The 16,947-nt window shown below is 47.1% G+C and overlaps 1 protein-coding gene across 1 annotated transcript in view; it reads right to left on the reverse strand.

The window, feature by feature from the left end:
* The window catches only part of Pitpnc1 (phosphatidylinositol transfer protein cytoplasmic 1), a 252,775-nt gene that overhangs the window by 198,736 nt on the left and 37,092 nt on the right, over positions 1 to 16,947 (reverse strand). The window lies entirely within an intron of this gene.

Genomic DNA, 16,947 nt, shown 5'->3' on the forward strand with positions numbered 1-16,947 from the left:
AGATCCGCCTGCCTCTGCCTCCTGAGTGCTGGGATTAAAGGTGTGCACCATCACCACCTGGCAATGCAAATGGGAGAAAAACACATGACCTGGGAAGATGCTCAGGCACTGGGGCTTGAGTCCAGTCCCTGGAACACAAATGAAAATGCCGGATGTAGCAGCACTGGCTTGTAATTCCAGTGCTGAGTGGGTATCTCAGGCTTGCAGCCAGCCTAGTCTAACCGGTGAGCTCCAGGCCAATGACGGATAATGTCTTAAAGGAGGTGGATGATGGTCCAGAGAATGAACCCTGAGGTGGCCTGTGTCCACACCCATACATATGTGTGCCCACACACCCAGTCACTCAAGCATGCATATACACAGTCAAAACTGTAAATAACAAAATAAATGGCAAATCCACCATAAAGAGACTCTAACTTACACTGTTGCTACTTGTTTAAACAAACTGTGCCATTTACGTCTATGAATGCCCCTTAGCTCTTCCATAGCCCTGTCAGTGGGTTTATGGAGGCTGCCAACGCCATGGAGGTCTGGCCTATGGCACTGGCCTAGCCTCCCTCTTTTAGTGTAGAGTTCTATTAGCTTTCCCATCTGTTTCATGGTAGAGGAGGGAACGCTGATGACTACCTACCTACCTATAGAAGAGTTCACAGTTTTTCTTTGCCTCAGGCCTCAGTGTCACCTGCCGTGTCAGAGCAACAGATAAATCAATAGATGAGAAGGGAGAGTCAAAAGTAACAGCGAGAGGTCAGAGGATCTTGACCCAGGAGAAGCCAGAAACACATCTAGGGCTGAAAGGAGAAAGAACTGGTCCAGAGGAAAACTCCAGCCTGCTTCAGCATAAGCAGAACCTTTCCTACCCAAAGGAGTCACCAAAGGCTGGGGGACAAAAGCGCTTCTCCTGTTCTTTAATATCATTCTGTTCCCTAGTCAATAAGCTCTTGTTTACTGATTAAGTGGGCGGAAAGGTGGAGCGCGCGCGTGATCACACACTCACACACACACACACACACACACACACACACACACACACAGAGTCCTGGTGCAGGTCCCTCTACACACAGCAGCACTCTCCAAACAGTGGGGTGCACTGATGAATATTCAAAAGTCCCAACCATTAGCGATGACTAAGACTCCCAAAGTCTAATAAGTTATTTTAGTGACACACTTCTGTCATTTTCCCCTCATCTCATTTTGCATTCTTAGGAGGAGGAGGAAGAATAATTGAAGTGAACGCTCCGCTTTCTGGTCTCAGCAGCTATGATCGGATTAGGACAGAGTCTGGCTGGCAAAACGGCTGCTTCCATCTGCCTGGCACGACTGGACAAAGGCGCTGCCTTCCAGGTTGCTGGGCCTAATAGTCACTGGCTCCCCATTTCCCTTGCCCATGAGTTCCACTCTGCGCTAACTAACGTCTGCCAGGATATGAACCCAACCCCATCTCCATGAGGCATGGTGTGAATGACAGGGAAGTGAGACCGCGCAAGAATGAATCATCAGGTGTGGGGAATGCATCCCAGAGACTGGAAGCCTTCACAGTGAAACACCTGCAGGCCCTGACGCCAGGACGTCTTCAGAACGCCATGCCGCCCTGAGTGGGGAGTGCAGCAATGGTTAACTGTGGCCCTAGCCAAGCCCAGGAAAGGAGCTATGACTAAACAGGAAATCGGTTACCTCGCAGCCTAAAGGAAGTAGGGTGTTCACAGAGCAGGCAGAAGAGCGAGGCTCTGGTATGACCTAGGAAACCTCAATATTGTTTACCTTGACTGTTGTTGAGGTTTTTGGCACACAGTTAAGTTTTACACCCAGGGGTAAAAACCGCCTTTGGGTTCCCCCTTAAAGGTGCAGGCAGTCTGTGGGCACCTGTAGGAAGCAAACGGACAGCTGATTTCAGAGAGATTTTCTGTTTTCTTTCCACGCGCCTCAGAAGTGCTATGTCCAAACTTAATACCCACTTGGGCTAGAGAGATGGCTCAGCAGTTAAGCACATACTGCTCCTGCAGGGGCCAAATTTGGTTCCCAGCATCCTCCTTGGGGGACTGACAACCACACTTAACTCCAGATCCAGGGAATTTGATGTCTTCTGGCTTCCATGGGCATCTGTAGTCACAGGCACACACATGATCACACACGGACGCAAGCAGGCACACACACACATACACACACACACACACACACCACTACACAATTCAGCTTTTGCGTAGGTGCTGGAAATCCTAACTCAGTCTTCATGCTAGCACAGCAAGCATTTTACCAGCTGAGTCATCTCCCTACTTTATTTTTTGAGACAAGGTCTGGCTATGAAACCCAGGCTGGAGCTGAACTCATGCTCCTCCTGCCTCAGGTCCCTGGATGCTGGGATAACAAGTGTAGATACCGTGCCAGGCTTTCTTTGTTCCTTTACAGGTTCTGCATTTCATTTTCGCCATTATCTCTTTCTTTACTCGTCACACAAGCAAGAGATCCTAGGGTCAACACCTGAGGCTGTCCTTGACCTTTATACACATGCTGCACACACAGTGGCCCGCACACACAGTGGCCCGCACACACATGGGCACACACATCAACCAGTCAGCCAGCTGACATCAGTCACCTAGGGACAAGACACGCATCCAGGATCCCAGCAATGTGGAGGATGATGCAGGAAAGTTGCACACTAGCCTGAACTAGTAAGAGCCTGTCTGAAAAATTAACATATAAAGTAAAAACTAATCACAGCATGTGGGTACATATTAAAAGTACCATGTACTATACAATACATACAGATATGGTTTTTCATTTGCTTATGAATGAATGAATGAATGATGAAGGGGTAATGTGGAATGTCCTCATCCAAATGGGAGAACATATTCATTTCTATGAGAAATTAGTCTCCATAAAGCATCTTTCAAACATCTCAGAGAATGGTCTCTGAGATCTACGACAGATGTAAAATCAAGCATTTCCTAGGAGTCAAGGCTGTGGCCGGCACTAGTAGCTAGGGAATGACAAGTCATCCTTTGGTTTCCAAACTTTTGTTTCTTCACATGTAACCACGGAACGGGCATGCCCAAAGCAAACACAGCTGCTTTCAATCCTATCCTGGACTGCTCTTATTAACTAAATAGAGTGCTTGATTTAAAAAAAAAAAATCAACAATAGAAGACTCATCAATTACACAGGAAAAAGAGCTATGACAGAAACTGATACCTTTTATGTGTTTATTTAAAATTTGAACGTAGGAGCTGGAGACCTGGCTTGCAGTTAAGAACTGGTTCAGTTCCCAGCACCCACACAGTGGGACACTATCACCTGTAACCCCAGTTCCTCGGGGTCCAGTGCCCTCTAACTTCAGGATTTGAAGCTGGAGCATCCTAGATTCAAGGCCAGACCAAGCATTTGGGAGGCTGATGTTATACACTGTGCAAAGGTGTATTGCTCTGACTGGTGTAATAAAAAAGCTGACTGGCCAATAGCTAGGCAGGAGGCAAAGGTAGGCCTTCCAGGCACAGAGAAGAGGCTAATCAAAGCTCTCAGGGGATGCCAAGGGGATACGGAGGGAGCTGGACATACAGAATGAAAGAAAGGTAGAAAGCCACATGGGTAAGTGTAGATTAATATAAGCAGGTTCATTTAAGTTGTAAGAGCTGGTGCGTCAAGCCTAAGCTATAGGCTGAGCTTACCTAATTAGTAATAAGTCTTTGTGTCATTACTTGGGAGCTGGCTGGCAGGAGAGAAAAAGATTCATTACAGGCTGAGGCAGGAGGATTACCAAAGTTCAAGTCCAGCCTAGGTTACAGAGTAAGACCCTGTCTCAAAATAAAATAACAGGGCTGGGGGCTGGAGGGATGAATTAGAGGTTAAGAGTACTGGCTGCTCTTCCAGAGGTCCTGAGTTCAATTCCCAGCAACCACATGATGGCTCACAACCATCTGTAATGAGACCTAGTACATGCAGGCAGAACACTGTACACATAATAAATACAATCTTTTTTTTAAAAAAAAAATGTAAACATAAATAAATAAATAATGACAGGACTAGGGGTGTGATTCGGTTGACTCTTGCTTGCCTAGCATTCGCCAAGCTCCAGCATCACCTATTTCAGGCCTGTATGAACCCATCAGTCATCCCAGCATTCAGGAAGTAGAGACAGAAAGATCAGAAGTTCAAGGTCATCTGGGCTACATAGGGAAATTCAAGGCCAGCTGGGCTAGAGGGACACTGTCTTTAAGAAAAAAAAAAACAAAAAAAAAAACAAAAACAAAAACCAAAAAAGGGATGGCAAAGAATGTTTAGACATAGTTTGATAACTCATGACAAAATATTGAACAAATTGATACCAGTCAGGAAACAGACCTAATAAATTCCCTAGGCATATTAAATGTGTTTTGATCCCACAGTATAAACAAACTCAGGGCCCCCTCAACTTAATAGAGCGGAAGTGTCCTGATGATAAACAGGCTCCTGGCCCCAAGACTAACTGGGAACTGGCCATGCAATGGTGTAGCTGACCACACAGCTTTAGCCAAGAAAACACCAATCCCAAAGACTGAACCACTGTAGAGTAGAAAAGCCCCAAGTCGGAGCTTGACAGTCAGTACACAGTGTACACTGTCCTTTGGCCTTGGTTCCAATTTAAAAAAACAAAAAACAAAAACCACAATCAGTGCCCATTGCATGTCTAGGCCCAACCAGGACCTCATGTGAACAAGACAAAAGGCCAGGCTTCCTGAGAGATGGATGCCCAACGGGGCGCTGCCACCGCACCTGCATTTTGCAGCACAGTTCATCAGTTTAATTAGAACAGAGTGCTTGACCACAATCCTGCATGCTTTCACAGAGCAAGGCGGGGGAGATATCTATCCACAGAGGGTGGGCCTCTGCCAGGACTGCAATACAATTACATTCCTGTGGCCAGAGCCTCCCCACACCCAGTTTGAGTGCCCAGAAAGAACAGCAGCAGCTAAGCCCTCAGCAGGACTACTCTGCAGGCCGGGGATGAAGCTCTGTGGTCACCTGGTATTCTAAAAGAACCTAATGAACATCTTAAAAGGAGTATTGAAAGCGGGATGCTGTGAGACCCCGCCTATATCCCTGCTGAGACAGGAGGGAGGATCACAGGTTGAAGGCCGTAGGCATATAAATACGATGTCTGTCAGGAGCAGGTGTCCCACACTTGTGACCCCGGTGGAAGCAGCAAGAGTGCTGTGCTCATGTTCAAGGCCACCCAGGGCCACCCAGCAAGACTTTTAAAATAGCAGGGACAGGAGGATGGGGAGATGACTCAGTGGGCGAGAGCATTTTCAAGAGGACCTGAGTTCAAATCCCCAGCACCTATATAAAATCGGAGCGTGGTAACCTGTCACTGTAACCCCAGTGCTGGGAGGATGGGATGGGAGATAGACAGATCCTAGACGATTGCTGGACACCTGCCCTGCTGAAACAAAATAAGAAGGTGGAAAGAGAGAAGATAGCTGATGTCCTCTGGCCTCACCATGTACACATGTGTGCATTAACACACACACACACACACACACACACACACGCACACACACACACCAGGCAAGGAATGAGTCTGAAGCATTACTGTGTGTGTGTGTGTGTGTGTGTATCTAGACACAACTGTGACACAAACTAACCACATTGAAAAGTAGCAACTGAATGAATCTAACAAAACCCACACACATTTGAAAGTAATATTGTAGAACCCATGGACATTTACAAGGGCCTATGGAGAAATCAAAATGCAGCTGGGCATGGTGTGCGTGCCTGCAACCCAGCAACTGAGAGGTTAAAACAGGAGGATCAGGGGTTCCAGGCCAGCTTTGGCTACACAGAAAGTTCAAAGTCAGCCTGGGCTACATAGAAAACCCTGGACTACATAAAATCCTATTCAAAGAGAAGGGGAGGGAACAGTAGGAAGAGAATAAAGAAAGAAGGCATAGAGAAAGAAATCAAGAATAAAAATAAGGTATGATGAAACAGTTTTAAATTACATCTTATTTATTTACTGTGTATCTTTTTAGCCCTAAATACTTTTTTTTTTTTTTTTTTTTTGGTTTTTCTCTGTGTGTAGCCTACCTGTCCTGGATCTTGCTCTGTAGACCAGGCTGGCCTGGAATTCAGAGATCTGCCTGCCTCTGCCTCCCGAGTGCTGGGACTAAAGGTGTGCACCACCACTGCCTGGCTAATGTATTATTTTAGACAACTAATAATACTGGTAGAGGCAAAGTGGTGGTGCATACCTATAATTCCAGCACTAAATAGTGGAAACAGGAGGACCAAGGGACTAGACTAGCTTCAGCTTCATATTGAGTTGAAGGCCAGCCTGGGCTACATGAGATCTTGCTCAAACACACTTGCACACATGGACACAGCAACAAATGCTAGTAGAATTATTTTTTAAAGAAAGAAATCAAGATAGGGGGAGGTTGTTTTGTTATTTAGGATCACAGGAAATAATGTTCTCAAAACCTGTAATGAAGTTTCTAGAACATAGCAAGCTCACAAAAACAGCGGCTTGTACTCTAGAAAAACACCCTAGAGACCTTCCTTTTCAGGAACACCCTGGTGGCTTCCTGAGTGCAACAGATAACCAAGTCCCTCTGGGTGGGTGTGGTGAAGCATGCTAGAACCCATCCAGGCCTAGGAGCTGAGGGCAAGAGCCCTAAAGAAAGACACCTGAAATAAACACACAGCCATTGGCAAGAAAGTCTGAGTGTGAAGACAAAGGAAGAAGGGTTTGTCAGGGCAGTGATACCTTCTTGGTGCATCCAGATGCTGGGAATGCATCCCAATACCTGTGATTCCATGGGAGGCGATGCTGAGGGACCAGTGTGTATTAATTAGCCAGGGGACAGAGATGCCCCTGTGTGGAGGGCTGGGATGCAGTTCAGCAGCAGCCTGCTTGCTTAGCATGCTCTACACGCTGTTTGAACACTCATGTTTTACAAACAACCCTGCAACTAAAGGGAAGAACTCGAGGTCTATTTTAGGAGTATCCTTCCCTTATCCTCGCTCACCCCGCTGCTCCATACATACCCAAGTCTTCATTAGTATCTGTAGCCAAAAACCACAGTTTGCAAATGCAGACTCACTGCTGCAAACTTACCGGACCATTAAGGAATATTTTCTAAAACGAAGTCACCCCCTGGCAAGCTGAGATCCTACTGTGAATAAGGGACAGCAGAGGCTGCTGGGATATTAAAGGCGGTGGGTGTCTGGTGGAGGGAACAACATAGCAAGGAAAGCTTAGGTAAGACTACACAGGGCACTGAGAGAAATCTCTATGGAATCATGAGTGGTGGTGCATGCGTGTCAAGCAACTAGACGTGCAGACAGGAGACTCAGAAGTTGAAGGCCAGCCTTCAGTGCATAGGCGGTGCAAGGCCATCCCGGGCCACAGGAGACCCTGTCTCAAAAACACAAAACAAAACAACAAGAAAAACACACAGCATCAACCAAACAAAAACATCATTGAAGGGATAGTTTAGCATAAAGTAGAAATACATAATGAACTTCCAACAGTAAATCTTGCCTCACAGAGCACCAGGCGGAGTTAATGATCCAGAAAGAAAAAGCCACCCCTGGTAAACTTTGTTGCATTCTTAAGCCTTTTCTAAGCATTATTGCTGTGCCTCTAAAATGCAGCTCTTCTTCAGATGGGCCAGGGAGATGGCTCAGTGGGTAAAGGCACTGCTGCCAAGCCCGATGACCTGAGTTCCATACCTGGGAGCCCCAGACTGGAAAATAACTGATTCCGGGAAAATTATCCTTTGATCATCACATGTTAGAACTGGTGCATGTGTGCATGCATGTGAGAGCAAGAGAGCTCACACACACACACACACACACACAGTAAATAAATGTAAATTTAAAAGAAAACTTGTTGAGGGCTGAAGCTACAGCTCAATTGGTAGAGTGCATGCACAATACCCTGCATTGACCTCCCCGCCACCAAATGAATCAAAAATCATGATAACCATTGGAGTTCAAAGTCATCCTTGACTATGTAAGAAACCCCTGGCTACATGAGATATTGTCGCAAAAGACTGAACAACTGAAAATCAACCTTTGTACTTTTTTTGTGAATAACGATACCTAGTATCGAACACTTGTCAAGCACAAGTGTCAAAGAATATACTTAAAAATCAGCTATGGTCCATCCCAGTATTCTGAGGTGATGAATACTTGCTCTTCTAGGACAGGGCAATGTTCTCACTAGCAGCACGCACTTCGCATCTCTGTATCCTCTGCCACAGACAGACATACTCTAAACAGAAGGCTGGCTCTCCGAGACACTGTGTCACAAGTGAGGGAAAATATCCAAAGCCTAGATGAGCCGCCAGGCATCCACCAGACTCTGTGATTATGAAGAGGCATGAATTGATTTCCATCCATCCACCTTGCTCATGCGAAGGAAGGAATCAATCCTCCATCTTCAAGACAAGCCTTTGATTCCACCATTAACATTTTCCACAAAGCCTCAATCAAATCAGATTATATGTTTGCCTGGAATTTTGCTGCCAAGTGTTAAATATGATTTATTTTTAGCTGTGGGGGTGATGGGATTTGTGTTAACAGGGCCCCGGTGAGAATAATCAGTTCACAGCCAAGCTTGAGGTGCAGCCTGTGTTCACGTGGAAGGAAGGATGCCTGGAGGAGATGGCAAACAGCTCATACCCCGTGTGAGGAGTGATACGAAGAAAGTGTGTGGCGTAGCAAAGGAAGAAAGCAACCAGTCCCAAAAAGCTGAACCTGGAGGATTAACATCCGCTAGCCTGAGTCGAAGGCAAGCCGTGGTGTCTCTTTAGGTTTGGGGATGGGATGGTATCCTCACATCCTCAATCACCGGTTTGCTACAAAGGAGATAGGACTGACCGCCGTGCTTGGAACTCAGAACATGAAATGCATAAGAATTTGAGCTGTGGTGTAGGTGGCACATACCAAGAACAGGTCAGCTGGTAGAGTGCTTGCCTATCATGCATGATGCTCTGGATTCCAGGGCCAGCACCTCACAAACCACGACACCAGCATGAGGGAAGTGGAAGCAGGAAAAACGGAAGCTCAAAGTTATCCTCAGCTACACAGTGAGTCTTAGGGCCGCCCTGAGACGCACAAGATTGGTGTGAAATATTTGTTTACACTATGAGATGTGCCTTTGCCAAGGTGCCTTCTGATTGGTTTACTAAAGAGCCGAATGGCCAATAGCTAGGCAGGTAGAGGTTAGCCAGGCGTTCCAGGGACAGAGAGGACTCAGGGAAGAAGAATGGCAGGGATGCTGGGAGATGCAGAACAAACAGGATGCACAGGAGAGATAACAGCCATGAGTCACATGACAGAATGTGGATCAATATAAATGGGTTACTTTAAGGTATAAGAGCTGGTTAGAAACAAGCCTAGGCTACAGGCTGAGCTTTCATGATTAATAAGAAGTCTCATTATTTGGGAGCTGGCGGGACAGAGAAAGACTTGTTACATGAGACCCTTCTCAGAAATGTTTTCTTGACCAGAGAAAGAGACAAGGATATAGCTCAGTAGGTAGAGACTTGCTGCCAAGTCTGGTGACTAGAACCCAATGGTAGGAGAGAACGGACTCATGCAAGTCGTCCTCTGACCTCCACACGCAAGCTGAGGCTCCGGAGTGGAGGAGAGGGGAACTCAATCATTATGGATGAATTTATCTCAACCAAAACACCACTACCCTTACCCAGAATTTAGGGGAAAAAGTATAAGCTGCTCGTATGCAAATTAAGTAAATGTGTTTTTGTGACAGGGTCCCAAGTAGCCCAGGCTAGCCTCACACTAAGGGCAATACAGTCCAGGGTTAGTCAGCCTTAAGTTCCTGACCCTCCTGGCTCCACTTCCCAAACGCTGAGGCTACAGACGTGCATCACCACACCTTGACCAAATTCAGTTTTAGAAAAGCACTGTAATGAGTAAAAACGGGGGCTTCTTTTCCTTACACAAACAGAATATATATTCAAATGCATTTCTCACTCCACTGTGCAACTTTCATACTCAAGAAAGCAGAAGTTCCTGGCAGTCTACATAGGCATCAGTTAACTAGGGAGTGCAACTTGGCAGCCTGGAACTCCCTATGTAGACCAGGCTGGCCTGGCAGAGATCCCCCTTCCCCTGCCTCTTGAGTGCTTAGCGGTGTGAGCCACTGAGCCCGGGCACTGTTAATTTCACCTTTACTGAGACAGAATCACCCTGTCCTCTAGAGTTGCTCTCAAACTTTAATTAGGTAGAGCTGAGACATTCTAACAGAGACCCCTTAAGGGAAAGTCTGTTGTGTACCCAAGGCCCTAAATAAGAAAGAAAGGGCTAGACAGATGTGATCATCAACAGGGAGGCAGCGGCAGGGAAATTACCACCCAAGGGTTCCAGGCTTACCTGGACTGTGATGGTTTGCCAATTTGACACAACCTAGAATCACCTGGGAAGAAGATGAGGCACTGTCTGCTCTGGGTTGGCTGTGGACACATCTACGGGAGAAAGCTCCATTGTAGGCAGCATCATTCCCAGGGTGTGGGATGGGGTAGGGGTTGGGGGGGAAGGTCCTGAATGGCCTGAGAACAGGGAAAGAGCTGAGCACAAGCAAACAAGCTGCATTCCTTTGTCTCTGCTCTTGGCTTTGACGCTCCTGCCCTGACTTCACAATAATGGGCTGGAACCTGGATTTATAACCTGAAATATGACTCTTCTCTTCCAAATTGCTGTTTTGTCTGGATATTTTATCACAGCAACAGAAATGAAACTGGACAAGAGCCCTTATCTGGGGGTAGGGGATGATTCTCCTCTCTCTCTAGGGAGGCTGGGTTGGTGTTAGACCAGCCTCAGGTACTGTGTCACTCTGGGCTACAAAGAATTCACTCAAAGCTCTTCTATGAAAGAGACCCTGGACAGGTGTTTCTGATCCCAGAGGCAGGCAGATCTCTGTGAGTTCCAGGCCAGCCTTGTCTAGAGAGTGAGTTCCAGGACAGGACAGCCAAGGCTGAACAGAGAAACCCTGTCTCAAAAAAAAAAAAAAAAAAAAAAAGACTCTGATGTTCAAAGCCAAAGGGTTTGTCCCAGAGTAGCACAGAACCTGCCCACATGTGCCCTGTGCCACACGGTCCTGGCTGGGTGACAGAGAATGAGCCCAGTTTATGAAAGAACCACAGAAACCCTTTTCCTTCTTTAGCAACTTTCTTTTCTACGTCCTTGTCCACCAAACCACTGAACAGTAAACCCACAGTAAAGCCTGGGGATTCGCACACCCTCATCAAAAACAGGTGAGCCTTGTGGGTTAGACACAGCAGTAATCCAGTTCACCGTTCTATTGGAAACCTAAATCCTGCGCCTGCTGGGTGAAGTCCCAAGGGTGTTCCCAGCAAATGTCACCTCCCCAGGGTCAAGGTCATACTTGAAGATCCAGGATATGGGTGCGGGGATCCTTATCTGCAGGTTCAAATCTACAGGTCCAGCCAATCAAAGGTGGGAAAGAATTCTTTTTTTAAAAAATGTGTCAGGGTGCCAGACAGAGGTGGGGCATGCTTTTAATCCCAGCACTCAGAAGACAGAGGTAGGCAGACTCTGTGAGTTCGAGGCCAGCCAGGGCTACACAGAGGAACCCTGTCTTGAGGGAGAAGGGAAGGGTGTCAGGGGACTAGGAACTAGGAAGATGGACCAGCTGATGAACCAGAACCCATGTAAACCGCCAGATGAGGTGGTGCATCTATGATCCCAGCACTCCTGCTGCAAGATGAGAGAGGGAAATAGGAGGCTCACCTGGAAGTTCATGCTGGCCTGGAATACGCAAAGCTGCAGAAACCAACAAGAGAGATGTCTTGCCTCAACAAGGCAGGAGGGGAAAACTCACTCCTGAAAGTAGCCTCAGACCTCCTCACACATGCGGTAGCACACGCACAATAATTAAAAGAGAAACAAATGGTGTCAAGAAATCCTGGAGCAGGGAAAAGTGCTCTTCATGTAAGCAAGACCAGAGCTAGGATGTACCGAAGCCGCCTAAAGACCAGCTGCATACATATAGGTGCACATACATTAAACATGCAAACACACGCATGCATGCACACTTAAAAGGGGTTACTATAACCATTTAGAGATGGATGCAGAAAAGAATACATACATACATACATACATACATACATACACACACACACATACATACATTGAGGCCCTGTGCCTTGCCTGGGCAGCACAGAAGAGCTAATCGTGTTAACACAGGTGTGGGTGAGCCATCCCCAAAGTTGTGAGCATGGGCAAGCTGTCCCTGTTATTCATCTGTCATGTGGAAGCATATGCAGGGGAGCCGTGCCCTCCCCCTGACCCCTCACCCCCTCACCCGTCACTGCCTGAGGCAGGGAGAGGGCTGGCCTTGAGGTCACAAGAGCGGGAGAGCTGGCCCTGCTCCTCATCAGCTGCAGCACTCGGGAGAGTGGCCCTCACACCAGGCCTGGACAACACAGTAGAGCTGGCCCTGAAGGCCTAAGGGTTGGAGAACTGAACCTGAGGATGTGAAATTGGAAGAACTGGACCCGCCCCTTGACCATCACTGCAAGGGGTGAACTAGCCAGGGCAATGCAGGAGAGCTCGCCCTGGCGGTGAGGACAGGGGAGAGCTGGCGGGCTGAGCAACCCTGCAACCACCCAGACCCAAACCAGAGTTATGAGTGGGCCCACCCCAACATCCACCCAATTGTGATCTGCTGGAGCACATGAAGGGACTGCTCCTACAGATTCAAAGCTGTGGGATCTCCACGACACAGGGCAACAGCAGGATAAACCAAGTGAGGGCCCAGCATCAATAGTGTAGCAGAAACCAGAGGCCTGGAACCAGAACCATGACTCTTTGCAAGGAACTCTTGCAAGTCAAGATACGTGGATGAAAGTGTTTGCTTTGTGACCCACTGTATCACAGTACAGCTTCCACAATGAGATCCTTCTTTCTTTCTTTTTTTTTTTTTTTTCTCTCTCTCTCTCTTAAATTTTATTCTATTTTGGGGAGGAGATTGCAAAGGCAGAGGGATAATACGAAGGGATGGGGAAGTGGATGGGATGGTGATGTATGATGTGAAAGATACAAAAAAGAAAATACACAAGGAGTTTGAGCTTCCTCAGAGGTCCTCAGATACCAGAAGGATAAATTTATTGTCACTAGTACATTATAATAATACTTGTAAGTTCAATCAAAGCAAAGACCTTATCCAATTTATATTAAACGATCTGAACGCTGAACTCAAATCTCAATGCCATCCTGATAGTATTTCTATTAAATACAACCCTGTTGTGTTGGGGGCTTTTAAAATCAATCTGCCACAGAAAACTTTGGAGCTAATGACACAGACGGCTGACTCACTGGCCAGCTGGCACTTCTCCATGAAGTGCTTTGTCCCACACATCAAAAGAGTTAGCAGTTTTGCAGGGATACAATTAAAGCATAGTTCTTCCTTACTTAACTCTTTCTCAGATTCAAATTTTAAAGGTTGGAGGTGAAGAGATATGGCACTGTAGGCAAAGTGGTTGCAAGCATGGGGACCTGATGATGATGATGATGAAGCGGGTGGTGGCAGCACACCCCTTTAATCCCAGCACTCAGGAGGCAGAGGCAGGCGGATCTCTGTGAGTTCCAGGCCAGCCTGCTCTACAGAGAGAGTTGCAGGACAGCTAGGGCTACACACAGAGGAACCATCATTTAAAAAAAAAAGAAAGAATGAATGAATGAATGAATGAATGAAAAAGAAAAGACAACAGCATAGACCTTTGGCCTACATACACACAGAGAAATTTTTCATAAACTTAACTTTAAAAATGTTTTAAATTCTTAAAAAGAAAAAAACCAGACTCAGTCTGTCTCCCTGATCCCCCAGCACTACACACTGGCAATTAAACACAGTGCTCGGCCTGTCCTCGCCGGGACAAGCTTGGGACGCGGTATTTGGCTTTCTCACTGCCACTCCCTTTACACTTCGGTGGTGAAGGTTGGCACATCCTTTCTTCAGATGACTTGGTTGAAGCCTTGCCGGTGACAGTCAGGATTGAGTCATACTTCCTGCAAGTTACACCAGCTCACCCTGCCTGAGTTCTGAGGGTTCACAGTTCCTTGGCTCGTCTCTCACACTGTGAGTCTTAACCTGAGGTCATTTCCTGTTGGCCTCATGTATCACCTGCTTGTAGAATTGGACTCTCACTATTATTTCTGGAAGCCTCCTAATTTGTCTTGGCCCAGTCGGAGTATATACCCATTAAGGAAGGGCCTGCTGGCTCACTCACCAGAACTTGATCAATATTCATGAGGTGAATGGACACGCCATTTCTAGGCATGGCGAAATTAAGGTAATTTCCCTGACGTTGGGGCTTTATGTATTTCACATAAAGCAGGGGTGCCCATCTGGCAGTATTACCTGGCTTTTCCCCAACACCATGGTAAAGGGGGCATTGGCATCATCTGGGTGTAGTGGCACGCTTCTAGTCTGAGCACTCGGGAGGCAGAGGCAGGTGGCTTTCTGAGAGTTAAGGTACTGATCTACATTGATCCACATAGTGAGGCCCTGTCTTACAAAGCTACCATCCTCTCTTCCAGAGTCCTTGGCACTGGAAGAAAGTCACTGTCCTACACCTGGGCCATAAGGGGGGAGAAAGCAGCAGCATGGAGGCGAGGAAGCTACCTGTCCTGCTCTCCTGGACCGCCAAGGAGAAAGCTGCCTTCTCTCAGAGTGCCCAGATAGGAAGAAGGCAAGCAACCATGTACAGAGCGTTAGGGTAAAGCAAGGGCAACTTCGGTGGATTCCATGGCAGGTGAGGGTGGCCAAAGCAGAGGACAAGCATGCCAGGCAGACAGAGCTTAGTGAGAAGTGTTATTACAACAAGAAGGGGGGGGGGAGGGGGGAGAAAGGAGGTACAGAGAGAGAGGACAGGAAAAGTCCTGTCTGCCCACGGGAGGTGGGGGGGACGTTGAAAGAAAGCATAAGTGGGTGGGGTCTTTCTTTTAAAAGGGAGCTTTGCACCTGCATCCAGACTAGTAGTCATGGAACTCTGGGCTGACCAAGGTACTGCCTGAGTGCATTCTTCCAGGTGACAGGGGCAGGCCAGCATAATGCCTGAATCCTTATACAGAGTACCAACTTCCCTCTTGGGCTCGTCGGAACCTCCTGAGTCCCCAGAAGAGACTGGCATCCAGTATATGGCCATTAACACTATGCATGGTACATTATTCATGGCTGGTGAAGGCCTTAGTAGCTTCAAAATGAATTAGGCACCAGATCAAGCATCTGCTTTTCCTTCTGCTGTGTATGGAAGTATAAGGAAAGAATTATTGATCTGATCAGAGAAAATGCTGGAAAACAAGTCTGAGTGCCAAGACACTAAGTGCTTCTAAGATGAGGCACACCCAAAGCTGGTAAATAAAGATGTATGTAAGTGGAAGGATATCTAAGTAGTTAAAAGAACTGGCTGCTCTCACAGAGGACCAGAGTTCAATTCCCAGGACCTATGTGGCAGCTGACAATCACCCGTAATTCCAGTTCCAATAGCTCCAAAAATCTCTTCTGGCCTCCTCAGGCTTGAGGCATACACATAGTACACATTAGATGACTGGATTCTACGTACCCTTGAGAATGTGGCCATGTGTAGTGAATGCTTTTGTTTATGGATATATTCCATCCCGATGACAGGGAGAGTCAGCTATTCCTGAGAACCTTCCACTGATGGTCTTCAAATCATACATAACACGAAGCATGTCATTAAAAGCCTCAGTAATCATGAGTGAGAAAACACATTCCCCTGCACAAAGGGATCCCCTTCTTTTAGCTCTGAACCGAGAATGCATTCCTGTTTCAGTCACCTCTCCAAGAGCCTAGAGACAGTTGCATGGAGCTGGACCCAAAGGGTTTTCCATCTCTGCCAGTTGAATTGCCGGGCGTGGAAGGTTCTAGAACAAAAGTTTTTATTTGTTTTAATGAGCTGATAGAGGGTTTAATTCAGTAGGTGGAGAGGACAGCATCCTTTCTTTTCTAGGATTTTCTAGATACGACATTTAAAACCTAAAGTGCAAAGCACGCCGAGCAGGTATGAACGACCAGCTGGCACTCACGTTTACGGCACAGGCGCAACATCACTCAGGGTGAAGACAGGAGGAGCTGTGCATCTGCCACAGCAGCTAGAGATGACGCTGCTCAGTAAGAGCTTTACCCGTGGGAGATGCACCACGCCTGAGCTCCACCCACTCCAGAAGCAGCAAATTCTAGATCCTGTGCCGGTGAGATGGGACCGACGATACGCTTGCACTCCAGGAAATCTGTTTCCCCTTCAATGTCATTTTCTCCCAACGTTCTTGCTGTCATCTTTTTGGAGGCCCCGCCCCCACCCCCTTCCACTACCAATTTCTTACTGCCAATTCCAGCCTAGGCTAACCCAGACCATGAGGCTGTTACTCTCTGCATTTGGTCTTTAAGACAGAGTCTTGTGTATCCTAGGCTGGCCTCAAACTCATTAACAGCCAAGGATGGCCTTGAACTCCTGATCCTTCTCTGTCTTTACACCTCTCCCCAGTATTGAGGTGATGGGCATATATCAACATGTTGCTTAGTTTGGGGTTTGGGGTTTTCAACTCCACACAAGGCAAGCTCGTCCCAGAAAAGGAAATCTCGTTTGAGAAAATGTCTTTATCAAATTGGCCTGTGTAGGTTTGTCTGTGGGGTATTTTCCTAACTAATGTTTGGTGTGGAAGGGTTCATCTACAACTTGCCACCCCTGGGCAAGTTGGCCTGAGTTGTATAAGAAAGCAGGCTAAGCCAGGCGATGGTGGCACACGCCTTTAATCCCATCACTCAGGAGGCAGAGGTTGGCGGATCTCTGAGCTTGAGGTCAGCCTGGTCTGCAAAGAGAATTCCAAGACAGCCAGAACTGTTACACAGAGAAACCCTGTCTCAAAAAGAGGGGGTGGGAGGAGGAAGGAAGGAAAGGA

The sequence above is a fragment of the Phodopus roborovskii genome, unplaced genomic scaffold (assembly GCF_943737965.1).
Source record: "Phodopus roborovskii unplaced genomic scaffold, PHOROB, whole genome shotgun sequence".
In the NCBI taxonomy this organism is placed as follows: Eukaryota; Metazoa; Chordata; class Mammalia; order Rodentia; family Cricetidae; genus Phodopus; species Phodopus roborovskii.